This window comes from Lolium rigidum, chromosome 2 (assembly GCF_022539505.1).
Source record: "Lolium rigidum isolate FL_2022 chromosome 2, APGP_CSIRO_Lrig_0.1, whole genome shotgun sequence".
In the NCBI taxonomy this organism is placed as follows: Eukaryota; Viridiplantae; Streptophyta; class Magnoliopsida; order Poales; family Poaceae; genus Lolium; species Lolium rigidum.
The window spans coordinates 219,563,126-219,576,847 of record NC_061509.1 but is presented as its reverse complement, the minus strand read 5'-3'; positions in this window follow the sequence as shown (position 1 = coordinate 219,576,847).

Below are 13,722 nucleotides of genomic sequence, written 5' to 3'. Positions count from 1 at the left end.
GGTTCTGTTGTGGAAACTGCGTCAGGCAAAGTCCTACGACGATTTTTTCGGTCCGTCGCGCTTGGGCGCCCTTCCGCCACGGAAAATCGGACCGTTGCCCAAGTGTTTCCGGGAGCCCGTTGAGTGCTGACGTCATGCAAACTGACACGTGGCGGACGCCGTTAACTGGCAGTTAACGGCGTTAACCGGCTGAAACCCCGTGGTAGATGGTAGGCCCACACGAGGCCTGCCACGTCTTAAGCGGGCCGGCCCATTAAGTTTGCGGGCCGGGCCAACTGACTTAGTTTGACCGGTCAACTATATAGGCTGGGCTGGTCCATTAGTTACGTGGGCTGGGCCTAACCTCTAAGGTTGACTGGTCAAAACTTTAATGGGCCGGCCCACTAAGCATGTGGGCCGGGCCGAATGCACTCGTTTGACCGGTCAACAGGCAAAAGGGCCGGCCCACAAGACATGTGGGACCCACTCCTGTTATCGGGCCGGCCCATTTACAAAGTGGGGTCCACATTAAAGCAACTGGGTCGGCCCAAGAAGTTAGTGGGCCGGCCCAATTAGCATGTGGGTCCCACTTTCCTGCTATCGGGCCGGCCCATTTAGTACGTGGGGTCCACATTTGATTGGCCCAACAAGCCAGTGGGCCGGGCCAAAAGCACCGGTGGGTCCCACTTTCCTGTTTAAGGGCCAGCCCATTTAGTACGTGGGGTCCACCATATAGCAAGTGGGCCGGCCCAACAAGATAGTGGGCCGGGCCAAAAACACGGGTGGGTCCCACTTTCCTGTTAAAGGGCTGGCCCATTTAGCATGTGGGGTCCACCATAGAGCGAGTGGGCCGGCCCAACAAGATAGTGGGCCGGGCCAAAAAACTCTGGTGGGTCCCACATCCCTGCTAAAGGCCGGCCCATTTAGTATGTGGGGTCCACCATATAGCAAGTGGGCCGGCCCAACAAGATATTGGGCCGGGCCAAAACGCTGGTGGGGCCCACTTTCCGGTTAAAGGGCCGGCCCATTTAGTATGTGGGGTCCACCGTATAGCAAGTGGGCAGGCCCAACACGCTAGTAGGCCGGGCCAAAAACACAGGTGGGTCCCACTTTCCTGTAAAAGGGCCGGCCCATTTAGTATGTGGGGTCCACCATAGAGCAAGTGGGCCGGCCCAACACGCTAGTGGGCCGGGCCAAAAACAGAGGTGGGGCCCACTTTCGTCTTAAAGGGCCGGCCCGTTTAGTATGTGGGGACCACCACAAAAGCAATTGGGCTGGCCCAACTAGTTAGTGGGCCGGCCCAGTAGTGGGTGGGGTCCACCTTAAAGCAAGTGGGCCGGCCCAATAAAAGTGTGGGGTCCACGAGTTAATCAAGTGGGCTGGCCCAATAAGTAAGTGGGCCGGCCCGTTTAGTTGCTTGTTTATATGCCGGCGTAAAAGGCGCTTTAGGATTTTGCGGGCCGGCACGTATGTGATTTCGCTTAATTGGGCCGTTTAAGGGATGGGAATTCGTGATTTAGATGCGAGAATATTTACGCAGCATTGATTTACGTCGGATAGCCTCACTTACCACAAGCACCAAAGAAAAAATGCGCGAAAGAACTATAAAAACTAACTAAATATTACATCAGTTGCAAGACTTTGAAAAAATATTACGGAACCCGGAGAAATTGAATGGTAATTAAACCTAGCAATACAATGAAGCGATCCGGCAATCTTTTAAGTTGTCCATGCAGCACCTATATCCGAAACAAAGACATTACAAGTTAAGACAGACAACAATGGAAACGCAAAGACAACTGCAATATTGTTTGCCAAAGAATTTGGAACTCATCATTTCGTCGTTATAACAAGATCATTGTAATGCGCACAATAAGCAAACAAAGAGTGCATGCCGCATACCAACGACCAATATAACGAGCATGTTAGAATGAAACAGACGGACTTACTACTGTCGAGTCCCATGCAAACCAACATGTTCGGGGAGTACAAAATTGGCATGAACAACATAGTAGCGAGGCTATAAATTTTGTAACAACGGCTGAGCAAGATGAAGTTATGATGGCTACATCTACGGAAGCGGGGAATGTAAACCAAAAATAGAAGTTACGATGGCAAAAGCTAAAGAGGAGGGAATGTGAACCAACATGTGCCAAGTGCAATTACTTCATTTTGGCCGTGAACTAAATAATACTCCTGAACTTATAGTGAAGGGGATGCAAATCAAGATGTTTCGGGATATAAACTTGTAATGAGCAACACATAGAGGATAGTTAATGCTTGGAGCTTAGGATGGACCGGATACGAGAATATAGTGGGATCACCTGTGAACTTGTATAAGAGGGAATGCAAACCAATATGTTCAGCTTTCCTTATGTGAGCGTCATGCCAAGTCAGAGAAACAAGTCAATAATGCAGCTTTTGAAGAACAAGATGGCACGCAAAATTATTATCTAGTAGTATGACAAGTTTATTTGTACTACGGGCTAGATAGCGAGTGATAGCATGCCAAACTAAGTCCTTACTTTGTTAGCTTACACTGAACTAGATACAAAACAATGGCATCACCTGTAGTACAGGGAATGCAAGCCAACATGTTCATGAAGTAAAAAATTAGCACAAACAACATAGTAGCAGGCCATAATTTTTGTAACAACGGCCGAGCAAGATAAAGTTATGATGGCTAGATCTACGGAGCGGGGAATGTAAACCAAATATAGAAGTTACGATGCCAAAAGCTATAGAGCGGGGAATGCGAACCAACATGTGCAATTACTTAAAATTGGCCATGAACTAAATAATAGCGAGGATGTTACTATAATACCTATAATTTTTGGAACAACGGCTGAGCAAGATAGAAGTTATGATGGCTACATCTACGGAAGCGAGGAATGCAAACCAAAATGTTCAATCGCTTAAAGTTAGCAATGAAGTAGAAAATAGCAACGTGTTACGGTCATAGCTAGGAATGAACTAAAAGAGCTTCGGACAAACAAGCATCCGAACCCGAACATGGCGCTAAAACAAGGGACTTACATTAGGAGAAGCACTGCGTGGGAGTCACGAGCGAGATCTTCCTGGGGTTGATAGATCCGGTGATGAAGTACGCTACATGTGCTACTTGGGGTTGGAGAGACGGCCATTACACTTCATGATTACTCATCTCATCTGCAAAAACGTAACGGCGCGTCGTTAGCACAAACGAGGTTCCCCCAAGATTAAACAAGAACTTGCGAGGCAAGCAATAGAAAAGCGACGAGTAGAAGAGTTTAGATCATGCAAGGCGCCGGTGAAGCGAGATCCGGTTCATGCACGGCGGTGTCGGTGAGCTAGATCCGATGCGGTGGACGACGGATCCGGCGAAGCGGCTCCGGTGGGGTGGACGATACCGCGGCTGAAGCGGCTGCGGTAGGCTGCTGGATGAGTATATGGTTTCGAGGTTCGGCGGGGATGATCCGGTCCGGTTGATGACGGCGTCGATGAAGCGGCTCCGGCGGACGGCCGGATGACGAGGATCGCGAGGCCTCGGGTAGGCCGGGGAAGTCCGGCGGGGATGTTCCGGTGCGGTGGTCGTGGAGGTGGGAGAGAGAGGGACTTGGGAAGTTCCGGTGGGTGGTCTCAGAGGAGAGAGTGAGGGAAATGAATTTTTTTTCGGGGAGTTTCGGAGCTAGGGAGGTGGTGATCGAAAAAAATGACGGGTAGACCCCCACCAACCGACTTATGCATGGACATTGTTGTCATCTTTACGAGGGTAGAATGGGAAGTTAGAGGCGTGTGAAATATTTGTATTTTTCGGGCGGGAAGTTTTGCCTGCTGGAATGAGATTTCGAATTTGGCTACGGTCCAAGTAATACAAAAATATGAGACCGTACTAGTACGGCCAAGTGTCACATCAAGTCATCATCACGTTCAAAATCGGTTACCACGGTCATAATCATGATATATCTTGAAAATCAATTTTGAAAAGCCCTTCTGAAATATTTCGGGATTGGTACTAGGAGATTTTGCAGCTTGACTAAGAATTGATTTTGAATAAGGCTATGGTCTAAGTAATTTTTTTCTTCGAAAAGGGGATATGACCCCAGCCTCCGCATCGTGGTGATGCACACGGCCTTCATTAATAATCCGGTGGCAACAAAAGTATTTTTTTTTGCAAGGAGCAACAAAAGTATGTTGTACGAGATGGTCCAAGTAATATACTCGTGATTGTAATATAAGGCCGGGGGTAGACCGGAACCATATCCTCTAACGTAGAGATGACAAGTCGGGTAAGCACGAGTGCTTAAGTAGTGCAAAACGTAGAAGAAAAATCAGGAAAATGTAACAAATACTGTACGTATTTACTGTAGCACTACTTGTATATTTTACTTGTATAAAAAATCGTATAAATATTAAAAAAAGATAGTCATAATTTTGATTGTTACTAATTATCGTAAATGCATATGGCTTACATATATTATGGAAGTTAATTTAGATCAAATTAGACTTAATCATGTAGATGTGGAGAAGGAAAATTAGAGAGCTGTAGCTTACCCGACTTGTCATGTTGCACGTTAGAGGATCTACTTCCGGGGTAGACCATGCTACTTAGACTACTCATAGTGGGAGTAACTAAGGAGTATTAACATAGAGCTGGTTGTGGTAACTAGCTATGTTACCATAACACTTTTCAAGATAGAATGAGTCTACATACTAACTAAAACAATCATGCATGATAGTACTACATCTAAGTTACTATGCATTATGAAGGTAGTAACATAGAGTAGTGTCATATGCATGCGGAAATTCAATTTGGCTCCCGGGTGCATATGCTCCCTCTACCAAAAAAATCATATTTTAAAATGTCGAAAATATTAGCAAAAAAATTTACATGTACATATTCATAATATATGTTCGTTCGTCAAGTTTCACGAAAAACCAATATTTTTGTGGTCTATGTCAAAAAGAGAAAACTTATCTTGTGAAAAGCATTATTTTTAGTACTGTATTTTATCTTTTTACACACGTCACATGACAAGTCGCAACTTTGTAAGGGCGTAGCACGAGAAGATGTACATGCGAATTTTTGTTTCATTTTTTTTGAAATTCAAAATATGTGTAAGATGCATTTCAAAATGGAGGGAGCATATGCTCCTATGTTTCAAAACACCACTCCCGCATGCGCATGACACTACTATACGGTCACATCAAGTCATAATCACAACCAAAATCAGTTCCCATGTACTATCTCCTAAAAAAACTTAAATTTAAAAACGCGTAGCGAAATATTTTGGATTTTATTGGCGGGAGATTGTAGCGCTTGACGAGATATTTTCAAATTTGTCGGCGCTAAAAAAATACAGTACTAGAAAAATTGGTAGCTTATTGTAGTACTGCCTCCTTTCAGGGATACAAGGACAAGGACCCATCAACTAAAATAATGTATGAAAATGGTCACCAATGGGCCAACTAATAGTTATACTTTTCCCATGCAGCGCAATATAAAAAATACTACAAATCAGATTAAACCTTGATTAAATATTGGTGCATCCAATCAATTCAGTTTTCATTTAATCCACATCACCAAGGAAACAACCACCAGGTACATAACAAGTGCGGATAGAAGCACCAACAAAATAGTTCGACATCACAAACCCTTTCACACAACCAGGGACACCTTTGATCGTCGGTGTTCACTGTGGTATTCAGCATCTCCCACGGTTTCTCGGGATGTTGCCCGGGTGGGCTTGACTTGCTTCTAATCCTGCGGTTATACGGTGGATGACTACTCTTTGTGCAGCCACTATTGCTCGTTCCTCTTTGAGTAGTTCCTCGAGAACATAAAAAGACAATGACTTGGACCTCAACCTGCGCTTGGGCTTTGACTTGGACTTGGACCTCGACAAATTAGTTGTGAACCCAGCATTACGCAGGAATGTGTTGTTGGCTATACCATGACATTGTAGTACCTTGGAAAATGAATTCAAACCATGTGCGTTGGATCTTGATCGAATGACTCACGTACAAGTCGCCAGTGAAGTCACTGGATCTCGTTCCTTGGTGGAATCTGCAATTCCCTCGCCTATATATACTATACAAGTCGAAGACTACGACCCTCTATCCCTATCTCCTTCACATCCTCTAAATTCATATTCCCATTTAGAATCGTTGGGCATGGAGGTCCCCCCTGGTAGCTTTAGAGCTTTTGTCGACGATGCTAAATTGAGAAGACTGCTCACCTGCGGTTTGTGCTCTCAATCCGCACAACCTCCATTTTGGCGGGTTAGTACTTTCTTCACTAGGTTCATCAAGATGTATTTTAATTTGGGCTAACAGTCGTGTTAATTTCCTTGTATTAAGCGGTGCTTGTTCGTGCAAGAAGGTTGCATGCGACAGTCTGCGCTAGGAACCTGCCCGGTGGCGCGTGCCCGGGATGCCAGGGCGTCTTCCAAGGTGAAAGTCCTCCATCCGAAAGCATGGACTTTTCCCGTGAATGTGTTATGGAAAAGAATGTGGTGAGAAGAACGTTCATCTGCGGTTTGTGCTCTCAAATCGCACGACGTCCACTATACCGGGTTAGTACTTTCTTCACTAGGTTGTACCCAGTTGTATTTTTCTTTGGGCCAACAGTCATGTAAATTTCCTTGTATTAAGCAGTGCATTCGCATGGGGGAGGGACATCACATTGCATGCGGAAGCTGCTTAAGAAACCTGCCCAGTCTCGTGTGCCCGAGCTGCGACGACATCTACGAAGAGGATGAGGATTTAAGTAGATTTGCCTCCTTGTTTAAGGTGGATTGCAGCAACGATGGTTGCGACATGAGCGGCGACTTGCTCGAATACTTTCAACATGAGGCGACGTGCCCGCATGCGCCAACGAGACGGTAGGTGGTTGATCTTGCCGGTCTCGATGGAGAAGATGATCGCGCTTTGAGGCTAATCTGAGCTCGGTGGAGAAGGACCGGATGGAGTTTCCTTTTCTAGAACTAGAGTTCTTTTTGTACTTTTGGATGTCTTGTCTGTAGTTTCCTTTTACTTGGAGGGTCCTCCTAGCTTGCAGTCTGTAATCCCACCGTCATCATAATATAAAAGCAGTGTCGCCAGGTCCTTCGGGACATTTCTGTGTTCAAAAAATGTATTTATGTGTGCGATGTTGTATCATCTATTACCATGATTAGTTTGAACGTGTCCATGTCCTAGAACAAAACTTCGGCATGATGTGTCTTTGATTGTGGCAAAGGAACTTTTCCGTGATGTATTAGCTAATGGTTTTTTCCTATAAGATTTGCACTACAAGATTCCTATATGAATAGTTCCTATGAATCAAATGACTTGTATAGGAATTTTTCCCATAAGAACCAAATCCAACATAATTCCTATGACAATCATATGAATCAAAGGAGCATGATTCCCATAGGATTCAAGTAGACATGACATCCCAATTCTATGATTTTCCTTTTCCTATACTTTCCATTTCCTATGAACCAAAGGAGGCCTAACTAGTTGGCCATACTGAAACAATTGCCAAATAAATGCCGTGCATCCTATGGCCCCCGTGAGTTTGACCTAAATTTGAAATCATGGTAAAAGGTGCTTAAAATAGGCAAATAAAAGCATGTAGACAATTTTTTTTGGATGTACTACCTAGGGAAAATACCAAACATGCCATAATGCAAACTGTGTTTTAGAGAGTAGCCCTTCAAAAAAGTTGGCATCCACTTGTTGATTTTGCTATCGACATGACAAAATAACTGATCAGATGACCAAGTGGTAAAAATTGCAACAGATTAGACCACCACATGGTGGAAACTGCTAAAAATCATGAAAACTGCGAAGAAAAAGTTAAAGTGGTGGTTTGTGCAGCATATGGAGGATTGAGTAGTAGAAGTTGGATGTGCACTACCGTGTGCCCGTGGTAATGTTCGCCTATTATGATTATGGCAAGAAAAAACTCTGCTGAAACTGTCCCGAGCTGATTTGACGAGACAAAATACAGCTACACGGCGTGCAAGGGACGGCTATACAGTACATTAGCTTCTTCTCGGGTCACACGCCTGCACCACAGGTGCGATAAGTGCGAGGAGAGACCAGAGAGAGAAGGAACGCCCGTATTATATTTGATTTCAATTCATATTGTTTTTTTCCTTGCCTCTCCGTCTTCTTCACCGCCATCTTCTCGGTGTTTTCAAGAGTGATTATCAAGTGGAGAGACAATTGCATTGGGAAAGTCTCTCCACTTGATAATCTCTGTTGAAAAACTCGCACGTCTTGTGAAATGTGAAGGCTGCACGCGTGGGGAAGGGAGACGCAAACGCCGCACCGCATCATTAGTAGTATTATACCTTTCTCTCCTCAGGCACCCCGGCTGGCCGCCCGCCGCAATAGTTCCTTGCATAGCGCTTGCCGTCTCCTCCAAAAACCCCCAGCGCACTTGCATCCGCCATCCACCTAAATCCACCGCCGAGTACCTTTCTGTCCTCACCACCGCCGCTGCGCCTATTCCCCTGTCCAGCAGATCCGCTCCGCTACCTGCTACACACTTCGAGCAGACGGCTGCGGCGTTGCGTGTGTCGCCGCCGTGTCAGATGGAGGCGGAGCCGCTCAACTCCCGAAGGCGGGTCGAGCCAGATCGGGAAGAGCCTCCGTCGAGCCTCGACCTCATCAGCCGCCTCCCCGACGAGATGCTGCACATCATCATCTCCCTCCTGCCCATGATATCCGCTGTAAGGACAACATTGCTCTCCAAACGGTGGCGCCACCTCCGGCGCTCCGTCCCACTTAACCTCCTCGTCGGCGACAACGACCTCATCAGCCGCCTACCGGACCAGATTCTCCACATCATCATCTCCCACCTGCCCACTATATCCGCTGTAAGCACAACCTTGGTCTCCAAACGGTGGCGCCACCTCCGGCACTCCGTCCCACTTAACCTCGAGATCGACGACCAACTCGCCAAGCAAAACCACAAACGCATCGCCGCGGTCTCCCGTATCCTCGCCGCTCACCCTGGCCCCGCCAGAAGCGTGTCAATCGACCCCTTCAGAACCACTTGCAAGGTCGACACCACGCTCGACAGCTGGTTCCGGTCCAGCACCCTATCTTGCGTCGAGAACCTCGGATTCGATCTTTGGAACGGTGATGCGCTCCTTCCCGCTGTCCGCGTTCCGCTGCGCGCCCACGCTGCGCATTGTCGGCATTTCTTCTTGTTATTTGCCCGAGATTCATGCCAACTCCATGCTTCTTTTCCCCCAACTCAAAAGGCTCTTGCTCTATGACGTCTACATCTGTAAGGCGACGAACATCGACCGCCTGTTCACCCGCTGTATTGTGCTCGAGGCACTTCACCTTGAGGGGTCCACGGGTTCACCCAACTCAACATTCAAATGCCAAATCTTCGTACAATTAGTGTGGCTAGCTATTGGAAACGCAACACCACCGAACTTATTCGGTTAGACACGGTGCAAATTATGGATGCATCTTGCCTCGAGAGATTGGTCATATGCGTTCATGATGTTCCACTACTAATCCAGGTCGCCAACGCACCAAAGTTGATGGTGTTGGGCTTTGCGTCGTACCCTGGCTGCCAACTTGTTATTGGACGCATAAACTTTTTGGTAGAACAGCCTTCTTCTTGTTGAATTAACTCACATTTTTGTTATTTTTTTGACATATGTACCATTGTCCTGTAGAGGATGATGCCCATAAGCTTGGAAAATTCTCTGTGCACAGTGAAGAACTTGGTTCTAAAATCTGACGGCCCTCGTATGGATCAACTACTTGCATTTCTTAGATGCTTTCCCTGCACGGAGAAGCTATATATCCAGGTAAATTCGTTGTTGTTAACTTGTTTACCACTATGAGCAAAAGCTGTAGAGTTACATGGAGTTAACCTGTTATTAGCCTAGATCAGTTGAACAATTGTACTAGAAGAACATCCACAATGGAGTTATATTATGTTGGTTCAAAACTAAACTTCTTGTCATACAATGTGTTGTATCTTGTGCATCTGTGAAGTTTCATATAAACACATGATAATATGTGATCTGTGTAAAAAAAAAGACATATGTAAATAGTGTGACTTACTATTTACACATCATTTGTTCTTTTTTTTGTGTAGATCACATATTATCATATTTTTGGATGAAACTTCACAGAAGCACATGATAGAACACAATGTATGTCCGGACTTTTAGTTTACATTTTTTTGGAAACTTGGAAGTGTCAAAAGAAAAATGGGGTGTACCCGCAACTAGTTGCGGATTGGAGTTTCCCATGTTGGTAACCTTTCCCCAACTTTACAATGACAATAACAGATGTAAAAAAGTGCATCTATCAAATTGGAACGTGTCAGGGGATTATGTTGTTCCACGGTCCTCAATTAACACATGATTCAACTCACATGAGATATTCATTAGTTGATAGCTATGAAGTACTTTGTTATTGTACTGACTACTTAATTTGACTTCTTTGCAGTTTTATAGAACCGGCAATAAGGTTCATGTGCTTGCATAATGAGCCAGCCTGTCCCATTGAATGCCTTGATCTCCACCTCAAAGAAATTTCGATTTCTGACTACCGAGGAAGGAGAAATGATGTTATTGTCTCCGGGTTCTTTATACAGAACACTAGAATGCTCAAAGTAATGAATTTTGGTGTAAGATATCATCACAAGAAGATCTGGTGGGATACCCGAGTTCAAGCGGCTAGACTCGAAGAACACCGCTTATAGAGATGTTGATTTTCAGTTTGGATATTTACCATCCTTAGATAAGTTCAGCTCGGACGGTGTTCTTAGCTGGTTGGTACATGACTTGTCAGTGGCTGATCCCTTTGCTAGAGGGATATATGCAAGAGATGGGCCAATTTATGCATAGTGTTAGTTTAACTCCCTATATTTTGTCCTGGTCTGAACAATATATTTTATCACTCTGTTAATGTAGTTCAGACTTGATGTTATTCTTGTGAACATGGTCTAATATTCTAATGCTTTCGCGATGTATGTACTACTAGTGATATATACAGAAGCTAGCAATTGGTTGACAAAATTTACTAAAAAAAGCCTTGTTCACATTCAGTTCGTCAATGCTAGTGTTCACAGAGGAAAGGTTTATTGTTCACAGAGGCTGACATGTGGGGCCCATGAGCCGGCAGAGTCCTCAAAGTTTCAAAGGCGGCAGGGGATAAAAAAAGGAAGTAGCCACAAATTAGGGTAAAAAATAACTCCAAGAAAGGAAACTTTTTGTAAATAGAGGACGACATGCGGGTCCCATTTTGCACGGGATCGAAAGAAAAAAGGCAAGTGACCAAATATCAGGAGTCAAAAATAATCCACGAAAAGAAACTTTTATTGTACATAGAGGATGACATGTGGGTCCCATTTTGCAATAGCGGTCTCATAGTTTCCGGGCGGCACGGGATCAAAGAAAAAGGAAGTAGCCAGAAATCAGGGTGTCAAAAAATCCATGAAAAGAAAGATTTCAATTGGGCTGCATCTGGACATCTGGGCCTTCGAACTATCGTGTTGGAAGCCTTTTGACTCGTACAATTTAAGCCCACTCCAAAACAGGAAAGTCCAATGCTTGGCAAAAACAAAAAACAAGGAGATTCAGCATATAAGTTTGTTTATGTAAAAACAAAGATTTAATTTATCCCTTTGCAATAGCTCAGAGCGAAATACAACTGTTTATTGTATGCAAAATAATCAAGATATCACATGTTTCTTGTACGGGAGGGCTGACATCGGGGACCCATGAGCCGGCGGCGTCGTCAACGTTTTAAAGGCGGCGGGAGATCGAAAGAAAAAATAAGCCAAAAATCGGTTGGTAAACAAAACCAAGAAAAGAAACATTTACCTTTACGAGGGGATGACATGCGGGACCCATGAGGCAGCGGCATCCTCAACTATTCCAAGGCGGCGGGGATCAAAAGAAAAAGGAAATAGCCAGAAATTAAGTAGGGTAAAAAATAAATCCAACAAAGGAAACTTTTATTGTTCATAGAGGATGACATGCGGGACCCATGAGCCGGCGGCCTCAACGTTTCAAAGTCGGCATGAGATCGAAAGAAAAAGGCAAGTGACCAAATATCGGGAGCCAAAGATAATCCAAGAAAAGAAACTTTATTGTACATAGAGGATGACATGCGGGTCCCATTTAGCGGCGAGTTGTATCAACGTTTGAGAGGCGGCGGGCGATCGAAAGAAAAAGGCAAGTGACCAAATATGAGGTGCCAAAAAAATCCAAGAAAAGAAAGTTTTATAGTACATAGAGGATGACATGCGGGTCCCATTTAGCATCGGCGGTATCACCGTTTGAGAAGCGGCGGGGGATCAAAAGAAAAAAAAGGAAATAGCCGAGAAATTAATTAGGGGTCAAAAATAAATCCACCAAAGGAAACTTTTATTGTTCATAGAGGATGACATGTGGGACCGACACTGCCAACGAGCGTCCTCATCGTTTCAAAGGGGCGGGGGATCAAAAGAAAAAGGCAAATAGCCAGAAATTAGGGGTCAAAAATAACTCCAAGAAAGGAAACTTTTATTGTTCGTAGAGGATGACATGCGGGACCCATGAGCCGGCGAGGTTACTCCACGTTTCGAGGCGGCATGAGATCGAAAGAAAAAGGCAAGTGACAAAATATCGGGAGCCAAAGATAATCCAAGAAAAGAAACTTTATTGTTCATAGAGGCTGACATGTGGGACCCATGAGCCGGCGGATTCCTCAACGTTTCAAAGGCGGCGGGTGATCAAAAGAAAAAGGCAAGTGACCAAATATCAGGAGCCAAAAATAATCCAAGATTTATTGTACATAGAGGATGACATGCGGGTCCCATTTTGAAGCGGCGGTCTCAATGTTTCAAATGCGTCTTGAGATCAAAAGAAAAAGAAAGTAGCTAGAAATTAGGGGCTCAAAAAAATCCAAGAAAAGAAAGTTGATGGACATAGAGAATGACATGCGGGTCCCATGAGCCAGCAGCTTACTCAACGTTTCCAAGGCGGCAGGGGATGAAAAGAAAAAGGAAATAGCCAAAAATCAGAGGGTGAAAAAAAATCCAAGAAAATAAACTTTTATAACACATAGAGGATGACATGCGGGTCCCATTTAGCAGCAGGTTCCTCAACGTTTCAAACGTGGCATGAGATCGAAAGAAAAAGGCAAGTGACCAAATATCAAGAGCCAAAAATAATCCAAGAAAAGAAACTTGAATGTACATAGAGGATGACATGCGGGTCCCATTTAGCGACGAGCTGTATCAACGTTTGAGAGGCGGCGGGCGATCGAAAGAAAAAGGCAAGTGACCAAATATGAGGTGCCAAAAAAATTCCAAGAAAAGAAAGTTTTATAGTACATAGAGTATGACATGCGGGTCCCATTTTGTAGCAGCGGTCTCAACGCTTCCAAGGCGGCACGGGACCAAAAGAAAAATGAAGTAGCCAGAAATCGGGGGTTGAAAAAAATCCAAGAAAAGAAAGATTTCAATTGGGCTGCATCTGGACATCTGGGCCTTCGAACTATCTTGCTGGGCCTTTTGACTCGTACAATTTCAGCCCACTCCAAAACAGGAAAGTTCGGATTTTTTTAAAAAAAAACAGGAAAGTCCTATGCTTCGGAAAAACAAAAAACAAGGAGATTCAACATATAAGTTTGTTTATGTAAATATAAAGATTTAATTTATCAGTTTGCAATAGCTCAGTGCGAAATACAATGTTTATTGTCTGCAAAATAAGATATCACATGTTTCTTGTACGGGAGGGCTGACATCGG